The sequence below is a fragment of the Perissodus microlepis genome, chromosome 3 (assembly GCF_051167445.1).
Source record: "Perissodus microlepis isolate ML-2025 ecotype Zambia chromosome 3, ASM5116744v1, whole genome shotgun sequence".
Taxonomy (NCBI): Eukaryota; Metazoa; Chordata; class Actinopteri; order Cichliformes; family Cichlidae; genus Perissodus; species Perissodus microlepis.
Window position 1 is genome coordinate 24,216,476 of NC_140463.1, and position 17,446 is coordinate 24,233,921.

Sequence of the window (17,446 nt, forward strand, 5' to 3'; positions counted from 1 at the left end):
AATTACACCGTGACGCCTCTGCCTTTGTAAATGGAGGGACAGTAACTGCGTGTATATGTAAGCGTGTAAAACCTGCAGATAGTCAGATTAACAGTATTTCGTCTCTATCTGCCATTCTGCAATTCATCTCATGTAAACAATAACGTGGCGCACAGCGTGACGTGAAAAAAGGCACATACCTTTGACGTTGCGTGATGAACTCTGTATTCCTCGTCCACACATAAACGGAAAAAAAGGAGTTTTAAAAATCTCAGTTTTCGGTGATTCCAAACGCCGTTTATGTGCGGACGAAACAGCTGCGTTTTCAAAAATACCCGTGTAGGTGCGGACGTAGCGTAAAAGAGTTAGTAGTTTATTTTATTACTACCTGTAATTTATTGCAGATTACTTGTATTTGCTTAATTGTTTACTAAATGTTTGAGGTGTGAAAAAAACCGCAATGGAGCAAAATATGGGTGTGTGTGGTTGGAGGATGTGTTAGTGCGTGTGCGTGCGTGCGTGCGCGGGGTGGGTGGGGTTTGGGGGGGCGTGAACATTTTTCTTGTAAAACAAAGGGGGGCCCAGCAAAAAAAGTTTGGGAACCACTGTGCTAGAGGGTGTGGGAAGCCACAGCCCCGTTGTCACAGCTGGCGGGGTGAGCCGTTTGGTGTTGGAGGAAAAGGAGGACCCAAAATGCAGGCAGCCGACTGATGATATGAGTGAGGGTTTATTTACAGGTGACAGTAGCAGAAACAGACAGCGAAGCATGAGAAAACAACTGAAGAAACCTAAACTGGAAGAACTACATAACAAACCTGAGAGCATATAAAAGGGGTGCGGGGCAGAGAGACGCAGAGACAGGAACGAAACACCATGGAACGCAGACGAACCGACAACGAACACAGACCGACACCCACTATATATACACACACAAGGTAATCGGGTAATCGCACACAGGAGGGAAGAACAGCTGATCTGAATACACATGATGACTGGAGGGCACAAGCTGAACACAATGACAACAGACACAGACCTTCAGAATAGAACAGGAAATCCAGAACACGAGCCTTCAAAGTAAAGCAGGAACACACAGACTGATTTACAACACAACACGGGGACATGAACAGAGCACCGAGGACAGACACAGGTAGGGCTGAATATACACCAAACTTCAGGTTCAACCCTAAACTAATACAAAATCAGAATAAACACAAGGCACAAAAATGGACTTCAAGGAAACACAAAACGCTGGGTCAAAATGACCCAGGACCATGACACCCGTCCTCCAGGGCATGAAGCAGGTATGGAAGAGATCCAGGCTCCAGACATCCAGAGGCCCCCAGAGCACAAGAGACCAAGGAAGAACAATGGAGGGGCAGCCGTGCCACTATCCCCAAAAGAGCTGAGGAGACCCCCAGATGAGGGGTCACTCAGCAGCCGCGGAGCAGAAGCCAGGGGGGGTTACAGTGACGTCCCCGTGAGCCAGCTGTGCCAGAGTGACCGAGCCCCAGGCTGACATATTTTAATAATATGTATGCACTAAGTCTATAATAACTACACAAATTGCAAAAAAGTGCAATAAACTACAAAAAATTGAAAATTATTTTTGTTTTGTTTTTTTTACATATATTTCTAATTAGAGAAATTTAAGAGGTGTATCCCTCAAAACTGTAAATACAAAAAAGTTGCACAAAGTAGTTTCTAACAACAGGAAATTTATTTTGAGTGTCTTCATAGTTTTATTTTTGAGATACACCAATTTTTATATACTGCAGGAAAAACGAAAATAAATATTATAATCCAAATTTGCAAAAAAATAAAAATAAAACCCAGCATTTGCATAAAAATTAAATATTTCCAGCAGTGCAATTTGAGTTCTAAGCATCCCAGAAACTATTCAGAAAAGCATGAAGTCAAAAAAAAACAACTACATTTTTCACGAAAATGACATCAGTTCCGGTTTCGGGCAGGTAATGGCGGACATGCAATAGTTCGCGCTGACGTCTGTTCCAACGTAGGAAGTGTTTTGAACAGCTGATCGGATCGGCAAAGCGTGTTTCTGGAATACTGTGTTTTTGTTGCTGCAAGTGCTTTTTATGCAATTTTTGCAAAGCTTTGCACAGCTTCTCTCTGTGAGGTTACAACCACTCAGCCTAGAAACATAAATATCAGTGAACTCTCCAAAGTCTTCAAAGAAACGCTTTAAAGCAATCTCTTGCGAGGAACAAACTGGATACTTACTGGGCTTTCTTACAGGCTTTGACCACTGGCAGCAGCTCCAGAAGAGCCTCTTCTGAAGCTAAGTATTTCCTCAAGTCAAAGTCAACCATATCTCTTTCTGATGACAGTAAGATGAAGACCAGAGCTGACCACTGAGCAGGAGAGAGATCAACTTTAGACAGTTGTCCTGAACTCAGGTGATGCTGGACCTCCTTCACTATAGTGTCATTGTTCAGTTCAATCAAACAGTGGAGCAGATTGATGCTCTTCTCTGGAGAGAGAGTGCCATTCATCCTTTCTTTAATGTACTGTAATGGACTGTCTTCTTATTTATCTGTGAGCTGATTCCCGTTTGTGTCAGCAGGCCTTGTAAGAGAGGCCGAGGGCACCCCACCCCACCCCCGAAGGGGCCCAAGCGAGCCCCAGGCTCCAGGCCCTGACAAGCAGCCACCAGGAGTGAGCCAGTGCGTACCTGGACGCCCAACCCCAGACACAAAGAACCACCAATGCACCGATGTCTGAGGGCGTCTGCCACTGGCAGGGGGAGTGGTGGGGGGGAGATAGGCCTCCATACCTTGGAGGGCCTGAGATGTCCCTGGAGAGGTGGCGTCTGATACCCGACCTGACATATATACACAAACAAACAGGCACACACAGATACAAACATCCATTCCCACCCTCATGCTCATATGCAATTACTCAGCACTCACCCGACATGGATACAGACATAAATAGACTCTGTACACACAATCACACTCCACAAGCGTACTCTATACCCCAGGTCTAAGTAATCTTGCCCCTGGAGGGGGAAACTGCACCCAGAACCAGGTAGTGTTACCCTCTTCCCAGGGGTGGAGAGAAGCAGACCATCCCGACTCCGCAGCAGCAGGGAGGCCCCACAATCCAGACCCCAATCGGACGGCCAATCCTCCTCCCAGCCCCCCCGCCCCAACAGGCAGCAGAGAACCGGGGGGGGGGGGGGTGAAGACTCCAAACCTCCCTCCGCCCACTCATATGTAGTGTTGATGCATGTGTGTTCTAAGGTGCGTTTAAAACCCAGGAGGGCATGGAGCTACCTGCCAGAGAGCAGCAGGTAAGCGTATAGCCCCTCCTGATAGCCCTCAATGTCTACGTGTATTTAAAATTAAGAGGTGGGCAACGACGCCAGGGGTGAGGCTGTACACCCTCATGGTCATCTGGATTACTACCACCATTTTTACGGCATTCCACAGGACGAAATAATGAACTCCGGGGTCTCTGTGGTTGGTTCATCCCAGCAGCAAGCCAAAGAGGAAACGTAATCAAAGTGCTACCTAAACCCTACGAGAAACAAAAGCCAAACAAAAGGCAAGCGCTACCCTCATACTAAGATGAATAGGCAGTTTACCCCTTGTGCGTCAGACACACACACACACACACACAGGGTTAAACAAAAAAGGGTTTGCTGCTGCTGCCAGTTGCTGCAAGAGGAATGGCTGCTGGAGGCAGTTTTTTTAAATGGAAAATCAGTAGCTGTCATATCAAAACAAGAGAAGCAAAACCGATTACACTGATGTAAGACACGGACGTAATAAATCATCTTGGGCAAGTCATGAAAGCTAACAGTGTATAATATCAGTGAAACTGAAACAACAACACCCCCCCCAACAATTCAGTGTGAAAGTAATATATAAAGTAATACAGAATTCTCACATTTTCACATGATGTTTGGGAACGGACCATTACCTAATTGTAAAAAATAAAAAAATAGTCGACAGCTTTAAAAGATCCTGCATATTCCTATTAAATAAAATTAATATTTTGTAAGTTACAAGTTCCACCAAAATCAGTGACCCAGCTGCTTGTCCCACTGTGGAAAGTGCTGCTTTCTCAGGCTAAGCAGATTGGCTGAATGTAGTCTGTGAAAGTCACAGGAGCTGACAGCTTCACAAGACAAATGTCATTCTTGTACGTGATGTTGTTGAACGCAGGATGCCAGATTAAATCTTCCACTGTCTGAGACACTTTGTTAGAGCTTATATTTGACCCGCTGTAGCAGCCCAGGTCACGTTGCTAACTTGAAAAAAAAATGTTGGTTAATATCATAGTTCAAAGCAGATACTCATAAACGTTCATGTGATATTGATACTGTACACTTCATGATTGAAGGCACTCCATGTGCAGTTGGACCACATTTCTACACAAAGCTCCTCAACGGACTGTAGTCTTTAAAGCTACGATTCAGCAATGATTGTTTTTACTATTGTTGCTGTTGTTTTTTTGTTTTTTTATGCAGGTTTGTTTTTGTTTTATTGTCAGTAGTATTGGCAACTTGTATTGGATCGTCATGGTCCCAGCACTTCCTGGGGTCCACTCCCCAATCTTAGTTTCGTGTATTGCTCTCTCTCTTCCCAGGTACTTGTGAGCTGGCTGTTCTTGCTGCATGCACCCGCCTGCTGCTAGAGCTTCTAGTTTTTCCAGCCACTTAAGGACTGGATGATGAAAAGAGGATGAAAGAGCATCACTGACATTAAAACATCACATTAAAATGTCTTTTAAGAGCATTCTGGTCATGAGGGCAGCAGAAATATAAGCAACAATTATAACAGTTTTGCAAAGATACTTTAAATGGCCAAAAATGACTGGGTGGAGTCATAAAAGACACTTGCAAATGCATAATTGCTCTATTTTATATATGAGCTCTTCATAAATCCTGTTCACTGCAGTTTATTTACCACTATGAGCAAAGATAATACACATAAGGAAATTATAGTAATCCATTGGCCAAGTGTTGATACGCCAGAAAACCCTGCAGGCAAAAGCGTGGCTGCAGAGCAGGTAGCCACACTAGATTAAAACCAACAATGGTGTTACAAAATTATTTCTTTTAAAATAAAATAATTAAACATACTAACCGAAAATGGATCTGTTTTGTTTCCAATAAAAATGCTTTATCACAAATTTGACAGCTGAGTGGTGTGGAGCTGTAGGAGAACCACAAATTCACTGGGAGACGCAGACTAATGCAACAAAAACCAGTAAGTAGGTGTGTCATGGTGAGTGCTGTGTAGCAGGCAGGATGTAGGCCCCAATAGCAAGACTCGGAGACACAAAGGAATTAACTTAAAGAGGCATCTTTATTACACTGTTAAAACCTTGAGTACAGAAAACAAGAATTACTAGAGCTAAACAAACTGAGGTCTCAGGGCACTGGAAAACAGGAAACCAAAAAACTAGAAACTAAGAGCAACAGAGACTAGCAACACGGAGGACCCATACGGCACTGAGGAGGTAGGTTAATGATGCAACACAGAGAGAAACACAGGGCTTAAATACGCTGAGGGATAACAAGGGAAATCAGGCACAGGAGGAGAGCACAGCTGGGAGTAACTGGGCAGGAGAAGCAAAACCGATTACACTGACGTAAGACACGGACGTTCAGAGTAAGACAGGAAACACACCAACTGAACTCACAGACACAGACTCAGAGACACGGGCTTCACACAGACACATGGCTGACTTGGAAGCAGGGAAGATAGAGACAAGAGTGACACAGGAAAAGTACAGAGTACACATGGGAACAGAGACTAAACACAGGCTAAGATAAATACTAAGGGAGGAAGAAATCACTAAGAACTAATGAAAACCAAAAACTATGGACAACAATAGTCAAGAAATATAATTACAAGGGCTGAAACACATATACCGGTTCGGAGACCCAGTACCGTGACAAGGTATATATAAGCATATACTGTAGTCTATAGCACAAAGGAGTATTAGGTTACTACTTACACGTTGGTGAGTTGTCCTGTGGCAACTGATGAAATGAAAGAAATTAGCATGCTGTGTGTGCAACAGCGCGACAAAACATTACCTGTTCTTTTATTAACTGCACAAGTAGTGCTGGGTCATAGCTGCTAACTAACTGGGTAAGTAACTGCCTCATGCCACTGTAGCTCTGTCCATTGTTTTAGGGAACATATTTCATTTGAAAGTAAGTTACAGGGCTTTTCCTACCTTTTTGGGGGGCTTTGGTGTGGTGGAGGTGTGGTCTTTGGCCTGCTGCAGAGGAGGGGTGGTGCAGTGAGCTCACAGGGCAGAGCTGTACCTTAATAGCTAGCACACTAATCATAAATATATTGAAGATATATTGAAGATTTGGTTACTTTTGACCAAGAGGCTGCTTCCAGTGCTGAAAAACTAATCAGACACTGAACAGTCTCAATAGAGACATACTTTTAAAGCCTCTTTATCTGATTGACATGTTGAACTAAGGAGCTCATTTTTCCCGGAAGTTATTGGAAGGTATTTACATGCTACAGATGTATCCAGCTCTGCTGAAACTCAAATGAATGAGTAATAAATCATCTTGGGCAAGTCATGAAAGCTAACAGTGTATAATATCAGTGAAACTGAAACAATAACACACACACACACACACACCCCAACAATTCAGAATTCTCACATTTTCACATGATGTTTGGGAACGGACCATTACCTAATTGTAAAAAATAAAAAAATAGTCAACAGCTTTAAAAAATCCTGCATATTCCTATTAAATAAAATTAATATTTTGTAAGTTACAAGTTCCACCAAAATCAGTGACCCAGCTGCTTGTCCCACTGTGGAAAGTGCTGCTTTCTCAGGCTAAGCAGATTGGCTGAATGTAGTCTGTGAAAGTCACAGGAGCTGACAGCTTCACAAGACAAATGTCATTCTTGTACGTGATGTTGTTGAACGCAGGATGCCAGATTAAATCTTCCACTGTCTGAGACACTTTGTTAGAGCTTATATTTGACCCGCTGTAGCAGCCCAGGTCACGTTGCTAACTTGAAAAAAAAATGTTGGTTAATATCATAGTTCAAAGCAGATACTCATAAACGTTCATGTGATATTGATACTGTACACTTCATGATTGAAGGCACTCCATGTGCATGACTCGTAAACCATTTGTAGCTTCATGAGATAAAGATCAAACATAATGGTCTTCATACTTTCACATGGTCTGGTGAAAGAATGCATTCACTGTGATGTTGTGTAACCAGTTGGACCACATTTCTACACAAAGCTCCTCAACGGCATGGCATTACCCCCACCTCCCCACCCCCCCAGAAAAAACTCATACAAGCCCCCACCTCATGTTGCACCCTAGACTGGGGGTACAGGAGAGCAAGGGTTAAAAAAGGGTGATAGGGTTGAAGGTTGAGTACACTAATCATACCAAAACTGAAAGCATAACCTCCAGAGTTAAACAAGGTCAAAACAACAAGCAAAACAAGTTATTCCACAGTAGTGCTACCTAAACCCTACGAGAAACAAAAGCCAAACAAAAGGCAAGCGCTACCCTCATACTAAGATGAATAGGCAGTTTACCCCTTGTGCGTCAGACACACACACACACACACACACACAGGGTTAAACAATAAAGGGTTTGCTGCTGCTGCCAGTTGCTGCAAGAGGAATGGCTGCTGGAGGCAGTTTTTTTAAATGGAAAATCAGTAGCTGTCATATCAAAACAAGTCCAAAACAGCTCACCCAGTCCAACCAGGGACCAGCAGAGACCTTAATGCTGGGCACACACTGTGCGATTTTTGGCCCATTTTGAGTTTCGGGGATCGGCCCGAGTTTCGCCTTAATCGTGTGTCGTGCATCGTGTAGTATACATGGGGTAACGAGAAGCGATTAACACCTCCCGACCAGCTCCTGGTCATCAATCGTTTGGTCGTAAGAAAATCAAACCTGTTTGAAATCGACGACGCAGCCTCTCACACTGCGCATGCGCAAACACAGAAATGAAAGTGAAAAGACGGAGCAGCGTGGCAGTGCAGCGTGTGATCTGGACATAAGCGATGGAGGCACAACTTGCAGAACTTTGGAAAGCTCATCTGAGCCTTTTCGATGTGGCCTCACAAAATCATCACAACCGCAACAACTGTGAAAAGAGCTGGATGGACATTGCTGCTCAATCACAGCTGATCAATGTTTTTCATCAGCAATAAGACTAAGTGCAATATTCTTTTTCTGACAAAGTTGTATTTTTACTCAGCTGTATATAGCATTGGTATTCTATTTTTATCTTATTGTATATAGTATTTTATTTTATTCTATTCTATTCTGTACAGTTGTGTACAGTATCTTATTCTATTCCAGTGTTCTCTAATTTTTGCTATATAACTTTGCACTGTTCACTTTCTGCTGTAACAAAACAAATTTCCCACGTGTGGGAATAATAATCTTATCTTATTAGCAATTTATTTTTAGCAATTTAACAATTTAGCAAAGTTGATGGTGGTGGTGTGCGTGTCTGTGTCAGTGAAAGACAGAGAGGGAGAGAGAGGGAGCGCGAGAGACAGATTTTGTGTTATAAGCTTCATGTTATGGACGCACAGTGTGAGCACTCAGGTCGCATCAGAGCATCGGGCCGTATAGTGTGAGATCTTGCATTGTGACCCAACCCCTGTGAGTCAATCGTACAGTTTGAGTATGAGCTAAATTACGCGACTGAAAAAAAATCGCACAGTATATGCCCACCTTAAAAAAGACAGAACACACAACTAAACAATCCAAAGACATACTGAAACACTCATTCATGATTAAATATGGCCAGGACCATAATTGCGATAAAACATTTTTAGTGGAAACAAGACAGATCCATTTTCGGTTAGTATGTTAAATTATTTTATTTTAATATATATAATTTTTAAGACCATTGTTGGTTTTAATCTAGCTTAAACCAAACCACTCCACTGGATTTAGCTACATTCTGGACTGTATTTCCAAAATGCAGCTAGCGAGTTGATTGGAGACCGTAACAGCCAATCAGAATTTTTGCATCAAAGTCTGTGATTGGTTGGTTTTGTTGCACACTTATAATGGTGTACAGAGAGTTGAGCATGAAGCAGAGATGTTGTGAGCGTGAACGACACACTGAGAGCAGGTCTGCAGACGTCTGTGAGCACACAGAGCAGAGATCTGAGCAAGAGAAAATGCCAACAACTGAGCGGGAGGGGCTCTTATTGTGTGTGTACATGGATAACAGCAAACACTGAAATAAATTTCTTGCACTCAGAAATGAATTTTGTTCCCCCAAATTAAACTTTTCTTTGCTCAAAATAATTTTCTCCCCAAAATGCAACATTTGCGCTTGCAAATTTTTTTTATGTGCTCTCTGAATAGAGGCACAAAAATAACGGCATGCAAATGGAGTGTTTAATTTCAGAAAAACTAAAAAAAAGGGAGGAAAATTTTGAATTTCCGCTTTACTGTTTCTAATTGAGACTAAACAGTTTCAGCCAACTTTACAGATAATTAATCTCAACAAAGCTTAACAGTTGTTAACCGTTTTAGAGGCTCCCTTTCTATGGGGTTAAAGTGATGCCAACTTAAAATGAAACTGAAAAAAATACTGGCATTGAAAAATAATATTGTAACTGAAATAAATGTATAGAAAAATGTTGTATTGAAAGCAAACAAAATGATAGTGAAAAAAGATTCACTGAAACGCTAAATAAAAAAACTAAAACAAATAACTCCCTTACAACCACATTTTTACACTTACATCTTTTTTTTTTACCCTTAAAGTTTTTGTTTTTTCGCTGACACTGTTTTTTCAGTGCTGCTGTTTTTCAGTTTCGATTTGCTGGCACTGTTTTGGCATTCGGGGGCACACTTGAGGGGTGGGGCTTAAAGCCCACATATATTTACATACATTTTAACCCTTTAAGACCTACCATAGAACCAAGTCCGCCAGAGTTATCTTTAGATTTTTACATGCTGTAGTGGCATTTTTGGGAGCATTTCAAGTTGCTATACATCAATATAACCGCTATAGCCCAAATTTTAATAACATGTATGCATTAAGTCTATAATAACTACACAAATTGCAAAAAAGTGCAATAAACTACAAAAAATTGAAAATCATTTTTGTTTTGTTTTTTTTTACATATATTTCTAATTAGAGAAATTTAAGAGGTTTATCCCTCAAAACTGTCAATACAAAAAAGTTGCACAAAGTAGTTTCTAACAACAGGAAATTTATTTTGCGTGTCTTCATAGTTTTTTTTTTGAGATACACCAATTTTTATATACTGCAGGAAAAACGAAAATAAATATTATAATGCAAATTTGCAAAAAAAACCAGCATGTGCATCAAAATAAACTATTTCCAGCAGTGCAATTTAAGTTCTAAGCATCCCAGAAACTATTCAGAAAAGCATGAAGTCAAACATGACTTTTAAAAATACCAGTATAGGCTTATAAGGCCGCGAAGGTAAAAAAAACAAAAACATTTTCCACGAAAATGACGTCACTTCCGGTTTCGGGCAGGTAATGGCGGACATACGATCGTTCGCGCTGACGTCTGTTCCAACGTAGGAAGTGTTTTGAACAGCTGATCGGATCGGTAAAGCGTGTTTCTGGAATATTGTGTTTTTGTTGCTGCAAGTGCTTTTTATGCAATTTTTGCAAAGCTATATGTGGAAGGAAACCGTGACCTAGGGCAAGCGGATGGCATAAGATGCAAGTACAACTCCTCCGATTTCATATGCACAAAAATTATTGCACTAGCTTACGTTTCGGTTCTACAGGGATTTAAAAATAGTTACGCAAAACATAGCGTTCCTGCTTCGACCGGTTTTAAAGGGTTAAAAAAAAAGGTTAAAAAAAATAAAAGAATAGAATAGAATAAAACGTCTTTTTCGCTATGATGGACAATCAAAGTTATGTTTTTCTGATTTATGAAGTGTGTGTGTGTGTTTCACTTCTACTCTACTGTTCTCTTTCAGAACTTACACCAGAAGACAAACAACATCTTAAATCTATAAAATAATGACAGTTGTGAAATATCCAAATTTTCTTAAGCAAAGAGTCAGCTTACCTGAGAGTTTCCAGCATACAGTGTGAACTCCCAAGTAGAACACAAAGCAGGTTCACTCCTGAATCCCAGAGGTGGTTGTTACTCATCTCCAACTCTCTCAGTCTGGAGGACTGGGAACTTAGAATTGAGGAAAGAGCTTCACAGCTTCTCTCTGTGAGGTTACAGCCACTCAGCCTAGAAACATAAATATCAGTGAACTCTCCAAAGTCTTCAAAGAAACGCTTTAAAGCAGGGGTAGGCAACTCCAGGCCTCGAGTGCCGGTGTCCTGCAGGTTTTAGATCGCACCCTGGGTTAACACACCTGAATCTAAGGATTAGTTCATTACCAGGCCTCTGGAGAACTTCAAGAAATGCTGAGGAGTCATTTAGCCCTTTAAATCAGCTGTGATGGATCATGGACACATCTAAAACCTCCAGGACACCGGCACTCGAGGCCTGGAGTTGCCTACCCCTGCTTTAAAGCAATCTCTTGCCAGGATTAAACTGGATACTTACTGGGCTTTCTTACAGGCTTTGACCACTGGCAGCAGCTGCAGAAGAGCCTCTTCTGAAGCTAAGTATTTCCTCAAGTCAAAGTCAACCAGATCTCTTTCTGATGACAGTAAGATGAAGACCAGAGCTGACCACTGAGCAGGAGAGAGACCAACTTTAGACAGTTGTCCTGAACTCAGGTGATGCTGGACCTCCTTCACTATAGTGTCATTGTTCAATTCAATCAAACAGTGGAGCAGATTGATGCTCTTCTCTGGAGAGAGAGTGCCATTCATCCTTTCTTTAATGTACTGTAATGGACTGTCTTCTTATTTATCTGTGAGCTGATTCCTGTTTGTGTCAGCAGGCCTTGTAGGAGATCGTGATTGGTCTGCAGTGAAAGACCAAGGAGGAAGCGAAGAAACAAGTCCAGATGTCCATTTGGACTTTTTAAGGCCTTGTCCACAGCCCTCTGGTAGAAATGTTGTATTAAAGATATGTCTGTGAAGGTTCTCAGTCATCCAGGTCATCGTAGTCTAAGGAGCTTGGAAAGAAAAGCGTCTGGATTTCTTTAAGTTGCTTGAAGACGTTTCACCTCTCATCCGAGAAGCTTCTTCAGTTCTAGGGTCCAATGGTGGAGAGTCCCAGATTTAAACCCAGTGGGAGTATCCCCTAAGGAGGGACAAAAAGACCCCCTGATGATCCTCTACCTTATCACATGAGCTAAGGTGTGAAAACGGGTGTGGGTCACAGCCAGGGTTTTGGGTGAGCTCATTGTGCAACCTAGCCCCACCCTATCATGTGATTTCCTGAGGTCAGATGGCCCAGGATGTGAGTGGGCGTTAAGGCGTCTGGGAAGGGAACTCAAAACTGGATTATAGATGGCAGAGAGTTGGTGTCGTAAACCACCGCCTGTGTTCAAAGATGATCGCTCACAGTGGACATAAATGGCTTCTTTCACTCCTCTTTCAAACCATCTGTCCTCTCTGTCCAAAATGTGAACATTGGGATCCTCGAAAGAGTGTCTTTTGTCCTTTAAATGCAGATGGACCGCCGAGTCTTGTCCCGTGGAGGTGGCTCTTCTATGTTGTGCCATGTGCTTGTGAAGTGGCTGTTTGGTCTCTCGAATGTAGAGGTCTGGGCATTCCTCACTACACTGTACAGCATACACCACATTGTTAAGTTTGTGTTTTAGGGTTTTGTCTTTCGGATGAACCAGTTTTTGTCTGACTTTGTTGCTGGGTCTGAAATGCACCGGGATGTCATGCTTGGAGAAAACTCTCCTGAGTTTCTCTGATACACCGGCTACATAGGGGGTGACAATGATGTTGCATGGGCTGTTCTTTTTACACATCTTAGTACACGTGCTGTACACACTGATTGAGTCGATGGATGCATCAAGTTTCATTAATGCCCTGCATCGATTCTTCAGATTTGGTGTCAAGCCGGCACTGATGGCATACTTCAGGCATGGTAAGTGATATGTCATCCAGATATGGGCCAGGCCTGGTGTAGATGGCACTGTTTATATGATGGCACGCCACATCTGGCCCGATTGTGGTTTGGTTTATGTGGCCCAGGCAGTGGCGGTCCTAGCCTGTTAACCAATTTCTTCTTGGACCAACTGTAACCCACATAATTTCCTTAGGGATTAATAAAGTATTCTGATTATGATTCTAATTGTTTCAGGATACATGACCTGCCATTATCCAATGACACATCTGCTTACCTGTATCTTTTGGTCGCTTCTCCTCCTCTTCTTTTCTCTTTTTTCTAAACTGAGCTTTTGAACTTTTCTTGTCCATCTTCCATTGCTTTTAATTTCTGCTCTCCAGAACACTCATCCCCCAATCCGAGGATCACCACAACATAACCTAATAGACCAACACCTTAGTTCACAGATTTGCTTTGTCTGGGGTTTATTTCTGGGATTTTGCACAACCCAGGATTCAAATCATGAATACATAATGGGCTTGGATTTACAACATTATGAATGAAATGTGCTCTATTTGGAAGCAGCTGCCCCCCTCCCCTGTCGACAGGGTGTGTGAGAATTTAAATCATCAAACTGTAAATTATAAATTTTAAATGTTATTGATCCCTTTACCCCGAGTCCTGAAGTGTATATTTATTTTCTTACTCTTCTTATATATATTGTTTGTTTACTTGCACTGCTGTAACTGGAGCCTCGTCGTCTCGTCTCTCTATATACTGTACTGTATGTAGATGACAATAAAGTTTACTTTGACTTCAGCACAGCAGCAAGCAGGCGCACTGAGGGCTCTCGCGTCTGGTGTTTTCGTGTTTGTTGGTTTGTTTTTATTTTGTTTTATTTTGCGAGTTGGTTATTAGATGCTGCTCCAGCCAGTGTAAATATCAACACTTTACCGAGTTCTTTTGATTCCTCAGAGGCATTCGATGGAAGACAAAACACTGCTCAGTAGACCATTTAACACTTTATTACTTCTAGAAAGGAGATGCGTTCTGCATGACACGCTGCCATGGATCTCAAAATGGTGGTGTACCCCTAACAGTTTTATTACAGAAGCTCCCTCATTCTAGTCTAAACAACAGTGTCTCAGTAACTTTCCACTAGAGATAGTCCCCTCTTATCTACATTTTCCCAGGCAAGCATGAGCGAGAGTCTGCAGCTTTCTACTCCCCAAGGACACATGGTCTCATGCCTTTATTTTTCAGGACTGTGTACTTAATACTACACTATATAACTTTATAACTCTTATTATTAATAAAAAGCATAGCATTATTGAGGCACTGCAAAATATTTAATTCCAACAGGGCCCTCTTTTGATCTGCCCCATGGCAGATCAACACTATTAAAAGTCATCAAGCATCATCATGTTGTCTGCTTTGGTATTAGATCCCCAACCGCCCTGTTAACCAACCTTAGCAATAATCCCCCCCCTCCCCCCCCAAAGGTTTTTGTTATGATTGTATTTTTGTACCTGTCATTTAAAATGCTATCCTACATTCAGCCGCTAGAGGGCGCATTACACGCAGTGGTATCGAGTAGCGTTTTGGGGCACAGAAGAAGAATAAACCTTCCTGTTGTGAAACTGACATCAACTCAAGGTGTGTCCCTTTTTATGTTCTACGGAGGACCGCAGGGGACATGGGAGAAAAAAAAATTAAGACGGACTTTTGCGAGATCTCGCAAAACAAACTCGGGATCTCGCAAAACTTTTGCAAGATCTCGCAAAAGTTTTAGCCGCATTCTTCCCGTTAGCTTCGAGCTAACGGGAGGTCGAGACCTACTACAGCCGGGAGGAACACCGCTTTCCCGGCACATCGTGCCTCAACCTCCCGGTCGGCTTCGAGCCGGCGTCCAAAGAATGCGGCTAAAACTTTTGCGAGATCTCGCAAAAGTTTTGCGAGATCCCGAGTTTGTTTTGCGAGATCCCGAGTTTGTTTTGCGAGATCTCGCAAAAGTTTTGCGAGATCCCGAGTTAGTTTTGCGAGATCTCGCAAAAGTCCGTCTTAATTTTTTTTTCTCCCATGTCCCCTGCGGGGCTCCGTAATGTTCTTTATCACAGGTTAGTAAATGCATTTAAATGAATGTATACTGCAGACCTTACAAGCAGAGGATGTTGTTAATTTGGGTAATGAGCGCAACTCGTTAAAGAAATGGATTCGTTCTGAGTTGTGTCTGAATTGTGGGTTAAGGCTGCAGGCTAAATGATGCTAATGCTAGCGGACTTGGCTAATGTGGGATACTGAGTGTGGCTGTATCCCAATTCAGGGTCTGCAGCCTTAAAGGCCGCATTTTAAGGCCGATTACGTCACCGCGACGGGACGAAGGCTGTTCCCAATTCGAAGGCTGCTCGAAATGCGGCCCTCAAATGCGTCCTTAATTTCCCTGAATTTTAAGGACGTGGCGGTGTAGACTTCGTGGCCCAATATATCCCAGAATGCATAGCGCAGCGGTGGGTGTGGATAATTTTGCCGAAAAAAACGGCGGATGAGGGGCGCCCAAAGAGTAAACTTTAAGTAAGTACTGAATATCATGTCACTTATTTATGTGTAAATGTTTAATAACGAAGAACATTAAAACATTACTGTTGGCCACATGTCGGCTTCTATTTTTCTCCTCTGACAACTGAAATCACCATATTGTAGCAGGAGTGCAAAAACCAATAAGCGGGATCGATAGGCAAGCAGACTAATGATTCCAAGGAATTTAACTACTACAAACCAGTTCTTGTAGAGAACTGGTTCTCAATTCCTATTCCTACCTATGAGTAACCAACTAAAAATGGGGAAGTACATACCCGGTCTTTCATTGTAGAGGCAAGCAGGTTTCCAGGTTAGTAATTTTCTCGGTTGCAGAGTGATCTTTTCTCACTAAAGCGTTAACTGAGTGCGCTCATACAGAAAAAGATCAGGGCCACTGGAAAAAAAAAAGGGGAGCACGTCTTTTTTTTTCTTTTCCAAATTTCTAAGATTAAGGTCAGAATTCTGGGAAAAAAGTCAAAATTCTGACTTTAATCTCATAATTATCTCATGCTATCATAGCATCACTTCCCATTCTTCAATAACTGCGAAATAAAGATGCAGCATCAAAAGGACCTGCACTTAGAACTATATAATACAAGCATCTGGATTGTGTATCACTTCCAACATAAATGAAGACAGAAAACTAAACAGCAGTGACTTATATAGGCTTACTCAAGTTGGGCTAGCTGATATATAATGATATCCCACGTGATCGCTAGCAAAACAGCTACGTTAGCATAACATTAGTACAGTAAAGCTGAAGGATGAACACTAACTTTTTTCCACTCAATAAGAGTTAACGTGAGGGTTTCTGGTGGTTAGGGACAAATGCAATTGCATGGCAGGATGCTATAAACAGACCAAACTTCAGTTTGGAGAACAACTGAGATAATCCATCCACAATACGAGGTTAGTCATTAATATACTGCAACAACATGGGAATAGAGCAGCTGCGAGAGAATTCAACATTAATGAATCAATGGTACGGAAGTGGAGGAAGCGCAGTTTTTGGCTTTCCCCATATTCCAGATTTTGGCTTTCCCCATATTCCAAAAGTGTTCCGTCTCTTTGCTATTACTGTCGCCCGGCATAATTTGCAGATGATGTTGTTTGCAGCCGCTGCAATGCTTTCAACCAAAACAGGCGCAGCTTGATGACACCATCAACATGCGCTATCGCGGTAGAGCGGTATAGTCAAAATCTCTATCGTTGGCCACATTTATATCATTTCTACCATATACCATTTATACCGCCCACCCCTAACCAGGATATACACCAATGACATCGGAATGTCATTCGGACTGGAGAACTGTAGTTGGATGATAACAAAGAGAGGGAAGGTAGTCAGAACTGAGGAGATTGAACTACCAGAAGGCAACATTGCAGACATGTAGCTGTCCTCTAAGTACCTGGGAATCCCACAGGCAAATGGGAACCATGAAGAGGCTAGGAAAGCTGCAACCACCAAGTAGCTGCAGAGGGTCAGGCAAGTCCTGAAGAGTCAGCTTAACAGTAAGAAAAAGATCCGGGCAATCAACACCTACGCCCTGCCCATAATCAGGTACCCTGCTGGGATAATAAGCTGGCCAAAGGAGGAGATGGAAGCCACTGACATCAAGACAAGGAAGCTCCTGACCAATGTTCCCTCTAAGCTGCGCACGTGCGCAATTGCGCACTGCTGGCAAAGTCTCTGCGCACAGAAAATCTGCGTTGCGCACAAAAAAAAAACTAACCTGAATTGAAATTAAAATTAATACTTTAACAATTCTGCTTTGCAGTGTTAGTCAGTGAGTGACTGGCTGCTCCCGTATGGGATTAGAACGATGCCACCTTATCCCATAGTCCAGCCAATGATGCGATTCACATTTGTACATACACAGCTAATCAACGTCGTTGACAGGCTATGACAGC